The 15,022-nt window shown below is 42.9% G+C and overlaps 1 long non-coding RNA gene across 1 annotated transcript in view; it reads right to left on the bottom strand.

The window, feature by feature from the left end:
* LOC143652480 (uncharacterized) overlaps positions 1 to 15,022 on the bottom strand; it is a 62,111-nt gene that overhangs the window by 35,103 nt on the left and 11,986 nt on the right. The window contains exon 3 of the long non-coding RNA XR_013160712.1: positions 3,634 to 3,873. This is a non-coding gene — a long non-coding RNA (uncharacterized LOC143652480). The remainder of the gene's footprint in view (positions 1 to 3,633; positions 3,874 to 15,022) is intronic.

The raw sequence follows: 15,022 nt of genomic DNA, 5'->3' as shown, positions 1-15,022 counted from the left end.
CTGAGTTATTGATTATATAATAAGAATGGAATGATCATATGGTAAGAATGTTTGTTTGTATGTGGTTATGTTTCATAAATAAATAAATAAAAAAGAATCCACGGCCTTTATCCAGGTAACACATGGGGCTGTTTAAATTGTCTGTGTCAAGAAAACTGTGTGATAGAATTTATGACCCCTTAATGCCTTCACTTGAGGTGTTGTGGGAGGAGAGGAACTTGGCCTGGTAGAAAATTGGCTGTTCTCATGGAGGAACCTCAACATTGGGAGACATGTTTAAGTTAAAGCACAATCAACTTGACGGTTTTTTTGTTTCCACTCAGGGGAGATGGTATACACACAGATTCAGTTTCAAATCTCAGTTCTCTCAGTTATAAACTGAGGACAGACTTGGACAATTATATACTTCTAAGCTCTAGTTCCTCTAGCTTTAAAATTAAGGTTACTGTGCAACTCACTTTTAAATAAAAAGAAAGGGGAGACCTGCCACTCAGTATATACTGAGAAGATTTGAAAGCAGGGACATGAACAGGTATTTGCACACCGATGTTCATAGCGTTATTATTCACAATTGCCAAAAGATGGAAACAACTTAAGTATCCACCAACGGAGGAGTAGATAAACAAAATGTGGGATAATTATATGATGGGATATTATTCAGCAGCAAGAAGGAATTGTAGAGGGGACGCCCCCAAATCTGGGTTCTCACTTAGCACACCCAATGAAAGTCACCCAGAATGGGGCTGAGGAGGGAAAAAAAGGTTTATTTACACTGGCAGGAGGACAGAGATTTCCCAAATCAGCCCCTCTCTCAAGTGACTTCTCAATTCTTTTACACTGGTCAGAGACAAAGAGATAATCATCTTAGTTAACAGGTAACAGAAGTCTGGAGAACTTCAGTAGGTTTTTAAAATCTCAGTTATTCCCTATCTCCTTTAGGTTTTACATCCTCTGCGGCGCCTTAGAAAGGTGCATCCATGGCTGGGGCAATAGATGAAAGTTCCTTCCCATCTGGTTGGGGACTTCACATTTGCATATTGTTCCTTTGTGAGACTAACAGCGTATGTTCACTGCTTGCTTACAGTTTGAAAGTTACTTGCAAAGGATGTTTTAAGGTTACACTTGAAGGCTAATATTACAATTTCCAGCTTGCTTATGGTGTTAAGATTACATTTAAAGTTACTGTTATTCAGACGAGTAGAACATATGGAATAAAAACAAATAATAGGGGGAACAAATGTTAAAATAAATTTAGTCTGAAATGCTAGTGATCAATGAAAGGGAGGGGTAAGGGGCATGGTATATATAATTTTTTTTCTGTTTTCATTTTATTTCTTTTTCTGTTGTCTTTGTTTTTCTGAATTGATGCAAATGGTCTAAGAAATGATTATGATGATGAATATGCATGAAACTATGTGATGATATTGTGAATTACTGATTATAAATGTAGAACGGAATGATCATACGTTAAGAATGTTTGTGTTTCTTTCTTGTCATATATTTTTTTAATTTAAAAATTAATTAAAAAAATTAAAAAAAAATAGTTACTGTTATAGAATGAAGTCCTGAAGCATGGGACAACATGGATGAACCTTGAGGACATTATGTTAAATGAAGTAAGTCTGACACAAAATGACAAATATTGTATGATCTTACTGATATTGTTACTGGACAAAGGCTGTAGATTCTTTAGCCCAACACGCGCACTCAATAATCAATTCCCGAGACACCAGAGTTTCAAAGAGAGAAAAAGTTATTATTAGGCACATAGTAGGAGAGCAGATGGCCTGGCAGCCCAAAATCTGCCTCCCCGAACTGCAGTAACTCTGACAGTTTTATTAGAGGAAAAGATGGGCAGGATTTAGGATAATGAGCACAGCTGCCCCAGATGATGTGATTCGAGGTGATCTAATCGCTGAGCATGAGCAGATTGATTCCACGCTTAGTCCCAGAATATGTGCAGGAAAAGGGCGGAATGGGGTATCGATGATTTGTAGGTTAAAGTCTAAGCTACTGCGCGCATCAGGTGGGCCCATTTTGGTTAGATCCAGTCTTGGTTATCAAGGTAACTTTGGACTTGGTGCGGCTTAGCTCTGGGCTGACCCAAGGCCTTTCATTAATAAACATTAGGGGCTCTCTAATTTTTACAAGGCTCTAAAGTTGAAAAACAGGATAACTGGGTAAAATGAAGGTTAGTCACAGGGTTTTTACAATCACAGGGGATGAAGATAAGGGCTAGACAATCATTATCAGAGATCAAGGCAGCTGGATTACAAATAAGAGATTTCAGGAATTTCCCTCTGTCTACTCCAATAAGTAAGAAAGCAAAAAGGAATATCTGTGTAATGATTCAGTAATCAAACTCATCCTTAAATCCTGATTTCTCAGTTACACTCTTCCATCAACAGTAACAAGTGTATGACACAAATACTAGGGGCCAATAATAGGGGTGGACAAAGGGTACGGGAGGAATTGGGATTTTCTACATATTCATATTTCTTTTCTGGAGTAATGAAAATGTTCTAAAATTGATCATGGAATTGTCTACAGAACTGTGTGATGATTCTGTGAGCCAGTAATGGAATACTTTGAATGGTGCATATGGTGTGTGAATATATCTCAATAAAATTGCCTCTAAATAAACAAAGAGAAATAAAGAAAATGAGGCAAAATGTTAACAACTGGTGGATCTAGGTAATGGGCTATGGATGCGTATTATACCATTTTTGCAACTTTCCAGTAGGCTTGCAATTTTTCTAAATAAAGAGTTGGGAAGATATACAAATAAAAATATCTGGCGGGGAGTGGGTATAGGTATAAACTAAATGGGTCAGTAGTTGTGAATTGTTAAAGTTTGATAATGGTACAAGGGGGTTCATTATACTGCCTTCTACTTCTGCATATTTAATGTTTTTTATAACAAGTTTTAAAAACAGATATGCAAAAAAATAACAAAAAGTAAAAAATAAGGAAAAAAAAACATATACAATTATGCAAAGTCTGAACCCAAAGTTCTGTGGTTGTTTAGTGAAGTCTATTCCTTCACCCTTTCCCACTTATTTTCATATGTTCTGGGGGGGGAATTGGGGGTATGTCCCACAATGTAGTTTTCTCCCTAGATTTACTGCCAGACTACATTTTTAAAACTTTGGTCTAAAACAGTCAAAAACTGCTGATTCATTGAAAGCTTTGCATAATTCCCTGTTTTTAAGAATCCCACTAGTCCTCTCAAGGACTTCCCTTCAGGCAAGCATACCAACCTAAAATACAGAAAGCCAGAGGCATGCTGGAGAGATAAATGAAGGAATGGAGTACCTTGGCTGAGAAATATGACTGCCCCAGCCTTGGGGGACACAGGCTCCCTCTTTTCTTTCTTGCCTCATCTCTTGCCCCACTGCCCCATCACCTCACATTCCAGCCACTCTGAGCAACTGGAACTGCCAGTTGATCCTGGCATGGTATAAGGCTCTCCTCCAGAAAATGCTCTTAATCCCATTCAGTTGGGTCAGCTGCCCCACTGTTCTAACATATCCGGGTTCAATTCCTGCTTCTCTGCTTGCCAGCTGCGTGAATTTAAACAAATTGACTAATCTCTAAATCTTCACTTTCTAACTTCTAAAATAGGAGTATTACCTTCCTGTTGTAGTTGTTTGGAGGATTAGAAGAGATGGCAGATGTGATGCACTTAGCATAAAGAAAATGAAACCATGGGTAGGAAAAACCAGTTTGTGGAGATATCCTCTGTTCCCATAACCTTTTCTTCCAAGCTTTGTTTAATTGCAGGTTGTATAACCTGAGCCAACAATTATGGGGATGAGAAGTCTTCAGAATCAAATAAACAAAGAAGATAAGATCTGGTCCACTGGCAGATTCCTACCAAAAAAAAAAAACAGTTCCATAAACACCAATCAGAACATGCCAACCTGAATGCCTGTCATATCCCTACCTCCTTTTGTTCCCATTTCGTAAAATTCCCTGATTCAGGGAGACAGATATGCATTTGCCCTCTGTCTACTTGCTGATCCACCACACAATAAAACTCTTTTCTCAAAATCCTGGTGTCACATTATTAGCTTCTGTGGGTATCAGGCAGCGAGCCACCGCTCCGTAACAAACGCTCAACAATATTTACAATTATTTAACACTTACTAGACTCTACTGAAATTATCTACTTCCTACAACTTTCTCTGTTAGATTACAGGCTCCTTGAGGACAGGGAACGTATTTCTCCCTCCATCTTTGCATTCACACATCCCCAGTGCCTGTCATAGGACCAGTACATGGCAGGTAGATGGACTTGCATGTAGATGACCCATGTGAGAATCACATTCGGGTGTTTTGTTTTCAATATCTAGACTCCTGGGCCCAAGACCTACTGGGGAAGAGGTCTGGTTTGTGCACAGTAGTGGCTGAGCCAAGAGATGACTCTCTATGGCTTTTATCAGTACCACCCTTTTTATCTCATATGGACAAGCGATGTCTGCTAAACAATATGTAAGTGCTATTAAAATGCAGCTTCAACACCATAAGTACTTGGAATCTCAGGTAGGACATGAGATTTTTTTGGTTTGCCCAGAGTGATGCCCCGATGAATCCCAGAGTGATTCGATCAGTGAGTAGAAAAGTATTTGCAAAGTCCCCTTTGGGGAATCGTGAGAACAGGGAGAAATTCAACTTCCCCAAATTGAATTCTTGATATTCTCACAAGCAGTGTGGACAACCAAAGCTATAGGCTGAGGTTTGTTCTCTTGGGGTTTGTTCATATGAAACTTAACCCCACAAAGGATAGGTCAAGTCTACTTAAAATTTAGGCCTAAGAGTCATCCCCAAGAGAGCCTCTTTTGTTACTCAGATGTGGCCTCTCTCTCCAGCCAATACAACAAGCAATCTCACCACCCTCCCCCTGTCTACGTGGGACATGACTCCCAGGGGTGTGGACCTTCCTGGCAACATGGGACAGAAATCCTAGAATAAGCTGAGACTCAGCACCAAGGAATTGAGAAAAACCCTAGAATGAGCTGAAACTCAGCATCAAGGGATTGAGAATACCTTCTCAACCAAAAGGGGGAAGAATGAAATGAGACAAAGTGGCAACGGCTGAGAGATTCTAAACAGAGTCGAGAGGTTATCCTGGAGGTAACTCTTACGCACTAAGTAGATATCACCTTGTTATTCAAGATGTAATGGAGAGGCTGGAGGGAACTGCCTGAAGATGTAGAGCTGTGTTCCAGTAGCCATGTTTCTTGATGATGACTGAATAATGATATAGCTTTCACAATGTGACTGTGTGATTGTGAAACCTTGTGTCTGATGCTCCTTTCGTCTACCTTGTCAACAAACGAATAGAATGTAAGAATTTGAGAATTTTGCCACGCAAAGGAGGACTCCAAGAGACGTTCTCTCATGCAACACGCAAGAGGTTTATTTTCCACACATGTGTGGGGCTCGCTGAACACGCAGGAACAGAGAGCCCCGAACTTAAGTCTGCAAAAGCTTTTTAAAGGGTAAGATGAGGGGGGTGGGGGTTGAGCATGGGTCACAGGTGCTGTTTTACAAAAAAGCAGATAAGAACAGTTTTACAACAAGCACTTTTAACAGTTTCACAGCGAGCATTTCTTGAGCATGAGTCATGGGAGTGGCTATTGCAGATAGCCACAGTTTTACAACAAGTGATTTAGGCGCAAGGAGTCAGGGGGGGAAGGGCGAGAAACAGATAACCGCCCTGGGAAAGTCTCGGATTGTTTATTTTCAACCTGATGGGGCCCATAATTCTTTTCTTTATAATTCTTAACTCACACCAAATGCATAGCCATGAATACAAAATGACACAAATGCTTTTGCTGGATATTTCAGAAGCTAAGATATATGTAAATAGCTAAATTAAGCAGGAAAAATTAGCTACTGTTAAGCTTTATAAAATTCCCTTTTACATTCCCCACTCCTTTTCGTATATATCTCTAATCTTAGAGATTTTCTGGATTATTTAACACTGAGTACTGTTGTCTGATGAGCATTAGTTTGACATTTCCAATCTGCCCCTGTAAAAACTGTATAATTTTATTTAGAATACATGGTCCTATAGTTATTATTAAAAGTAACACAGTTAAGGGCCCAGCGAGAGCAGATAATAGCGTTGTCAACCAGGGGGACTTAGTAAACCAAGATTCAAACCACCCCTGTTGCGCCTCTCGTTCTTTTTGTCTTTCACGAAGGCGCTCTCTGAGTTTTGTCATGGACTCTTTAACAACACCAGAGTGATCCGCATAGAAACAGCACTGTTCTTTTAAAGCTGCACATAGTCCCCCCTCTTTGAGGAAAAGTAAGTCAAGTCCCCGCTTATTCTGCAGAACTACTTCTGAAAGGGAGGTTAGAGAGTTCTGAAGGGCTGAGACAGATTTTTCTATTTCTTTTAAGTCTTGATCTATCGCGGCCTGTAATTGACTGGTTTGTTGATTGCTATGTACAATGGCAGCAGTCCCTTTGCTTATACCGGCAGCGACAGTTACCCCCAGAGTGGTAAGATTACAAGGGGGTACCAGGAATGAAGGCCCCCCTGCTCCCTCCCAAGTTTTTATAGTCTTCCCATTTTCCCATCTGGATATTGTCCATTTCCAAGGCTTATACGGGTTGGAATTGGGTTCCCCTGGGGGAAGGAGGAGAAGAAGTAGTAACCCTACGAACCCGCAGCTTGAGAGGATTGTCAGTTCTTTCCAGTTTCCACTGGGACTCAGAGGGCGAAGGCGCAGGTTTGAGATGAGACGCATGGATCCAGGATGCGATGCCATCGACCTTGACTGCGGTGGGGGTGGTCAAGAGTACCTGATACGGTCTTTTCCAGCGAGGTTTAAGAGTCTGTACCTGGTGGCGGCGGACGTAGACAAAGTCTCCCACCTGATATTGATGCGGAGTTCTGTTGTCTCCTGGCTGGTAGGAGGTGGAGAGCTGCCGCCACAGGAACCGCTGGGCTTTTTCCAAGGCTCGCAGCCTGTCAAGCAAGGGGGTATGAAGGGAACTATTAATCTCTAGAATGGAGGACATGTCCTTGACTGGAGTTGGCGCTCCATATAAGATTTTATAAGGGGTTAGATTACACAAGAGAGCAGAGGGGGTATTTCTGGCTCTGAACAGGGCATAAGGCAGGAGCATGGTCCAATCTTTCAAGCCAGTCTCTAAAGCTAATTTGGTTAGGGTCTTTTTAATTGTCCTGTTCATTTTTTTACCTGTCCTGAACTTTGGGGTCTGTATGCGCAATGCAATTTCCAATCAATCCCCAATATCCTGGCCACACCCTGACTTACCTGGGCTACAAATGCGGGTCCGTTATCTGACCCTAGCTACGCGATCTGCCAGCTTTTTCCTTTTTGAGGCTGTCAGAGGGTACAATTCCCTCCGGTCTTGCAGGAGCTGCTGTAGTTTCCCTGTCCCCAGGTGAGTGAGCTGGTGGACCTGCTGTATGTAAGCTAGGGCTTCCGATTCTCCTAGGGGTGCAACTTCAGATAGTGTTTCAGGGGGTTGCTGGGGTTTTTTTTTTGGTTACTAGGACCAAGTTTATAAGGTCCCTTAATGCTGCCGCTTTTGCTTCTTCATCTGCTTGCTTATTACCCAGGGTTATTGGGTCAGAGCCTCTTTGTGTTTGATTTTTTACTAGCTGAGGTTAATAGCTCTCTTTGTTGGTAAATTGCCCCATGTACGTTGGGCAGTAGCAAAGGCATAACGGCTATCTGTATAGATAGTCGCTCGCTTTTCTTTTGCTAATTTTAGAGCTTTTGTGAGGGCAATTAGTTCAGCCTTTTGGGCAGATGTTCCCTCCGGGAGGCTAGAAGACTAAATAACTTTTGTCCCACTGACTACCACCGCTCACGCTCGTTTCTTACCGTGTTGGAGAAAGCTGCTTCCGTCCGAAAACCAGGTTACTTCCGAGTTAGGCAATGATTGGTCTTTTAAGTCTCTGCGGATTCCGGTCTCTTCAGTTAATATCTCTTGGCAAGTGTGCAGCACAGGTCCCGCGGTCTCGTCCGGGAGCAGGGTAGCCGGGTTTAAAGCTGATGGGGCCCCAAAAGTCACCCTGTCTTTGTCTAGGAGGATGCTCTGATAGTGAGTAATTCTGGCATTTGACATCCATCTATCTGGAGGCTGGTGGATTATGCTCTCCAGGGCGTGAGGGGCTATTATGGTCAGCTTCTGTTCTAGAGTGAGTTTGTCTGCGTCTTTTGCCAGGAGGGCAGCTGCCACGATGGCTTTGAGACAGCGTGGCCATCCACTGGCAACTGAATTTAATCGCTTGGACAGATAGGCTACCGGTCTTTTCCATGGGCCTAAAGCCTGTGTTAGGACCCCTCTAGCCACGCCTCTCCTTTCTTCTATGTAGAGCGTGAAAGGTTTATTCACGTCTGGGAGGGTTAAAGCTGGAGCTGACAGGAGCGCTTTCTTAATGCTGTCGAAGGCTTCCTGCTGTGCTATTCCCCACTGGAAATCAGCGCTCCCTTTGAGCAAGGGGAATAATGGGGCAGCAAGGGCTGCAAACTCTGGGATTCACAACCGGCAGAATCCCGCTGTCCCTAAGAACTCTCGTAGCTGCTTTCGGGTCGTGGGCGGGGGTATTTGTGTTACAGTTTTCTTTCTAGCCTCGGTGAGCCATCGCTTTCCATTCTTAAGAGTATATCCCAGGAAGATTACTTCCCTTTTACAGATTTGGGCCTTTTTGGCCGAGGCTCGGTACCCCAGTGCGGCTAGCTCACTTAACAGTTTTCGGGTCTCATACTCACAGTCCTCCTTAGTGTCTGCTGCCAACAGTAAGTCATCCACATATTGTAGCAAGGTGACTCTGGGATGCTGAATTCTGAAGGAGCTTAAGTCTTTATGAAGAGCTTCATCAAAAATGGTGGGGGAGTTTTTGAACCCCTGGGGCAAGCGTGTCCAAGTCAGTTGGTTTGAGGACCCCGTCTCTGGATCGACCCACTCGAACGCAAACAAGGGTTGACTGTCTTTATGCAAGGGCAGGCAGAAGAAAGCATCTTTTAGATTAAGCACAGTATACCAAGTCTTTTCAGGAAGGAGAGTGCTGAGCAGGTTATAGGGATTTGGCACCGTAGGATGTATATCCTGCACTCTGCTATTTATTTCCCGTAAATCTTGCACCGGTCTATAGTCTCTAGTTCCTGGCTTTTTGACCGGCAATAAGGGAGTGTTCCAGGCTGATTGACAGGGCTTAAGTACTCCCAAGCCAAGGAATTTCTCTATATGGGGCTTGATTCCTTCCCGGGCTTCCTTGCTTAAGTAGTATTGTTTTACCCGAATTGGAGAAGCGGTGGGCTTTAGGGTCACCACTACTGGGGGCTGATTGACTGCTAACCCTAACCCAGCAACTTCTGCCCAGGAATTAGGGAATTCTTCAAGCCAGGCCTGAGGAATAGAACTGTGGAGCTGTTCTGATTTTACATACAGCTGATATTCTTCTTCGACTGGCAAGGTGAGGGCAGTTATTACAGGTTGGTTTACTAGCGGGTTTAAAAATTTCACCTTTGGCCTCTTAGGATTGAAGGTGATTCTCGCCCTTAGTTTAGTTAACAAGTCTCTTCCCATAAGCGGGGCAGGGCACTCAGGAATAACTAGGAAGGAGTGTTGAAGCTTCCCCTTCCCCAGGTCCATGGTTCTTTTAGTAGTCCAGGTGCAGTAGCGACTGCCATTTGCTCCCCGCATCAAGGACCTTTTTGTAGAGAGCGAGCCTATAGGTTCTTGGAGGGCCGATATTACTGCTCCCGTGTCGACTCCAAAATTAATTGGTACCCTCTCCACATTAAATTTTACCCTGAGCTCGGGGAGGGGTGCCGAGCCCTGACTCCCCTAGTCTTCACTTTCTAGAGCCAATGTGGCCAGTTGTTGCTAATTCGGGGGCCTAGTACCCCTCCGTTTTTTTTTTTTTTTTTTTTTTTTTTGGACAGTTTTTGGCCCAGTGCCCAGTTTCTTTGCAGTAGGCGCATTGGTCTGGACTAAGAGGGGTATGATAACACCGACCCGAGGGATTTTCTTTAGCTTGTCCTCTACTTTCAGTGTTTCTTTCATCTACTGTGGCCAGGATTTTTGTTAATTTTTTCATTCTCCTTTTCTCTCTTACCAACTCTTTTTCCTCTCTCTTTTATAAAACATTTTTTTCAGCTTCTTTGATTAAATCTCGCAAGGCTAGGTCCTGCAACCCGTCTAAGTGCTGCAGCTTGCGTTTAATGTCTGGAGCTGATTGGCCGATAAAGGCCATGGCCACTGAGGCTCTTTGATCCTCTGATTGAGGGTCAAATGGAGTATACCTACGGTATGCTTTCATTAGTTTTTCTAAAAAGACTGAGGGCGATTCGTCCTCTCCCTGAATAACCCCTCTTACCTTGGCCAAATTGGTGGGCCGGCATGCGGCTGCTCGGAGACCCGCTACTAGAGTCTGGCGATAGATGGACAGATGCTCCCTACCTTCAGAGGTGTTCGGGTCCCAATTAGGGCGGCGCAGCGGGAACCGATGATCGATGATATGCTGGAGTTGGGTGGGTCTCCCGTCTTGTCCAGGAACTTGCTTCCTGGCTTCCGGTAGGATTCGATCTCGCTCCTCCGTGGTGAAGAGAGTCCCCAGGAGTTGTTGACAATCATCGCAAGTGGGCTGGTGAGAGAACATAAGGGACTCCACCAATCCAGTCAGCCTAGTGGGAGCCTCGGAAAAAGGAGGGTTATTATTTTTCCAGTTATATAAGTCAAAGGAGGAAAAGGGCCAGTATTGTAGAGCAGGCATTTCTCCCCCATGTCCATCATCCACTGGAGGCCCGTGCGGTCTGAGGGGGAGAGTGACCGCCACATCAGATGGGCTTAGTGCTCGTCTGCTTCGTGTACTATGTGCCAATCCTGGTTCATCTGGGATAGTCTGTTGGTGAACCTGCGAAGAGGAAATGGAAGAGAGCGGGGAGAGAGAACTAGAGGAGGGAGAAGGTGAGCTGAGAGAAGGGGGGTCCTGTACCGGAGCTGAAGGGTAGGGAGGAGGGGAAGAAGGACCTGCGTCGAAGAGGAGTAGATCCGATTGGGATTCCGGTAGGACTGCAGGAGGTAAGGAAGGATAGAGTTTCTGAGCTTGAGAAGGACCCGGCTCCTTGATTGGAAGTACAGAGGGAGAGTCATGTTGACCAAGAGGAGTAAGAAACGGCTTTACCCATGGAGGTGGATTTTCACACAGGTCCTGCCAAACCATGATGTAGGGCTGCTGGTCTGGGTGGCCATACGGGTCAGGGCGGAAGATGACTGACTTGACGGCCCAAATCAAGGGTAGATGAAAAGCTCCTTCCCGAGGCCATTCCACGTTAAAAGAGGGCCACCCGGCCGAGCAGAACGTCTGCTATTTGCCTTTCTTTACAATAAAAGATAGATTCTGACCTCTTTCCCTGACCTCCGACCAGTGTCTTAAGGTCAGAGAAAGTGGAGTCGACATTCCCTGACCCATCTTCGGTAAAACAAAAACAATTCCCAACACACAAATACAGACAGACACACACAGAGCCGGCACACCACGTTTACACAGTTTCAGAGACACAGCTCAGACTGGCCTGATGACTATGATCGAGTTTCCCCCTGTCAGAAGGAAAACAGAATCAGAGTCGGCCCTGTAGGAATCCTCCAGGCGTCCCCGGAGGTCCCCCAATCCCGAGGCGTCCCTCGGGAGAGTGACCTGCAACCCCGGACACGTCTGTCGGTTGCGGTCGGGGAGTGCTCACGCGACTCCCCGACAGTCACTGCCAGTCTGACAGACTAAGCGATCGCACTTCAGACAAAAAGGCCTCACTTACCCCGAGAGAAAGAGCTGTTGGAGCCTCCCCTTACGAAGAGCCGATCTCGGTGGAACCTCCAAATGTAAGAATTTGAGAATTTTGCCACGCAAAGGAGGACTCCAAGAGACGTTCTCTCATGCAACACGCAAGAGGTTTATTTTCCACACATGTGTGGGGCTCGCTGAACACGCAGGAACAGAGAGCCCCGAACTTAAGTCTGCAAAAGCTTTTTAAAGGGTAAGATGAGGGGGGTGGGGGTTGAGCATGGGTCACAGGTGCTGTTTTACAAAAAAGCAGATAAGAACAGTTTTACAACAAGCACTTTTAACAGTTTCACAGCGAGCATTTCTTGAGCATGAGTCATGGGAGTGGCTATTGCAGATAGCCACAGTTTTACAACAAGTGATTTAGGCGCAAGGAGTCAGGGGGGGAAGGGCGAGAAACAGATAACCGCCCTGGGAAAGTCTCGGATTGTTTATTTTCAACCTGATGGGGCCCATAATTCTTTTCTTTATAATTCTTAACTCACACCAAATGCATAGCCATGAATACAAAATGACACAAATGCTTTTGCTGGATATTTCAGAAGCTAAGATATATGTAAATAGCTAAATTAAGCAGGAAAAATTAGCTACTGTTAAGCTTTATAAAATTCCCTTTTACAAGAACATATGGAATAAAAACAAATAATAGGGGGAACAAATGTTAAAATAAATTTAGTTTGAAATGCTAGTGATCAGTGAAAGCGAGGGGTAAGGAGTTTGGTATATATAATCTTTTTTTTTCTGTTTTCATTTTCTTTTTCTATTGTCTTTTCTTTATTTTTCTGAATAGATGCAAATGTTCTAAGAAATTATGAATATGCAACTGAGTGATGATATTGTGAATTACTGATTATCTATGTTAATGTTATATTTGTTTAATTTTTTTAATCAATAAATTAATTTTTAAAAAGATATATAAATAAAACCTTGTTTGTTAAAAAAAAAAGTGCAGCTACAAGACAAACTGTTCTTGTCCCACACTAACTCCATCTGTTTAAACTGAGGTAATAGAAAATCCTCTCTCCTCCCATCTCCTCCACTGACTGACTTTAGGTATGTTAAGTTTGATTGGCCCTCAGGGGCAAGACAGGAAATTGGGGAGAGGAGGAGTCATACACACCTAAAAAAGAATAGGAAAAAAGAAAAAGAGTTTGGAGTTTCTGATTCCTGGAATACAAAGGGCCACAGACATCTCCTTTCAGAGAAGGATGCACCCTCCCCACTCCAATTTAATTCCCTTTTGCTTCAGACCCCAGTTTGTTGGGAATGAATTAGAGGGCTCCCTGGCCTGCCCCGTTTCCCCTGGCTTCCTCTCAACAGCTGGAAAGACTTGTTCGACATGGACTGACTCACCCAAGAATAGCTCATGACTCACCCTTGTTCACAGGTTTTTGTTTTTGTTTTTATTTTTTTTTATTGTGGTAGCATATATACAACATAACATTTCCCATGTTAACTACTTCAACATGTACAATTCACTGGTTCTTAACTATATTCACAATGTCGTGCTACCATCACCACCATCCTTTATCAAAAATTTTCCGTCACAAAAAACAGCAACTCTGTACCCCTTAAGCATTAACTCCCCATTTTCCACCCATACCCCAGCCCTAGTACCCTGTGATCTTTCTTCTGTTTCTATGAGTTTGCATGTTCTAGTTATTTCATATTAGTGAGATCATAACAATATTTGTCCCTTTACATCTGGATTATTTCACTCAACGTGATATCTTCAAGGTTCAGCCATGTGGTGGCATGTACCAAAATGCTATTACTTTTTACAGTATACGCATATATATATATACTACATTTTGTTTACCAATTCATCCGTTGATGGACAGATGTAACTGAGGTTGCTTCCATGCTTTGGCATTTGTGAATAATGCTGCTATGAACATCTGTGTGCAAATATCAGTTTGAGTGGCTGCTTTAAATTATTTTGGGTATATATATATATATATATATACCTAGAAGTGGGATTGCCAGGTCATGTAGGTAACTCTATACTTAACTTTCCAAGGATCTACCAAATTGTATTCACACTGTGGCTGCACCATTTTTCATTCCCACCAACAATGAATGAGTATTCCTATTTCTTCATATCCTCTCCAACACTTGTTATTTTCTGTTTATTTATTTATTTTAATAGTAAAGCCATCCTAGTGGCTATGAAATGGTACCTCATTGAGGTTTCGATTTGCATTTCCTTAATGGCTATTGATATTGATCATCTCTGCATGTGCTTTTTAGGCAATCTTCTTTGGAAAAGGTCTATTGAAGTCCTTTGCTCATTTTTTAATTGGGTTGTTTGGCTTTTGGTTTTTGAATTGCATCACTTTTTTATATATTCCAAATAGAAACACTTATCAGATAATATGGTTTCCAAACATTTTCTCCTGTTCTGCAGGCTGTATTTTCACTTTCTCTATCCTGAAGTTCTTCTCCTATGTTTCTGTATAGGAGTTCGAGGGGTTTTTTTTGTTTGTTTGTGGGGTTTTTTTGCATAGGCAGGCACCAGGAACAAAACCCAGGTCTCCGCCATGGCAGGTGAGAACTCGTGGCCCGTAAAAGAGTTTGAGTTTTAGTTCTTATATTTAGTTCTTTAATCCATTTTGCATTAATTATTGTATATAGTATGAGGTAGGGGTCCACTTTCATTCTTTTGCATATGAATTTCTAATTTCCCCAGAACCATTTATTGAAGACATCATTCCTTCCCCACTGAGTGGATTTGGCATCTTGTCAAAAATCAATTGGCCATAGCTACAAGAGCTTTCTTTTTTTTTTTCACATGGGCAGGCACCAGGAATTGAACCCAGGTCCTCCGGCATTGCAGGCAAGCATTCCTGCCTGCTGAGCCACCATGGCCCACCCTGTGACAGCTTATTTTTAAATATCACTTATATTTCATTGGTCTGTCCTTGTGCCAGAACCTCACTGCTTTGATTTCTGCAGCTTCGTACTTAGTTTTCAAATCTGGAAGTGTGAATACTCCAACATTGTTCTTTTACAGATGGTTTTAGCTATTCAGGGCCTTTCTCTTCCATATGAATTTGATGATTGGTTTTTCCATTTCAGTGAAGAAAGCTGTTGGAATTTTTATTGGGATTGCATTAAATTTGTAAATTGCTTTGGGTAGTACTGATATCTTAACAATATTTAGTCTTAAACTATCCATGAACA

Source organism: Tamandua tetradactyla, chromosome 12 (assembly GCF_023851605.1).
Source record: "Tamandua tetradactyla isolate mTamTet1 chromosome 12, mTamTet1.pri, whole genome shotgun sequence".
Taxonomy (NCBI): Eukaryota; Metazoa; Chordata; class Mammalia; order Pilosa; family Myrmecophagidae; genus Tamandua; species Tamandua tetradactyla.
The sequence above is the reverse complement of the archived record's forward strand: the minus strand, read 5'-3'. Positions and strand labels throughout refer to the sequence as shown.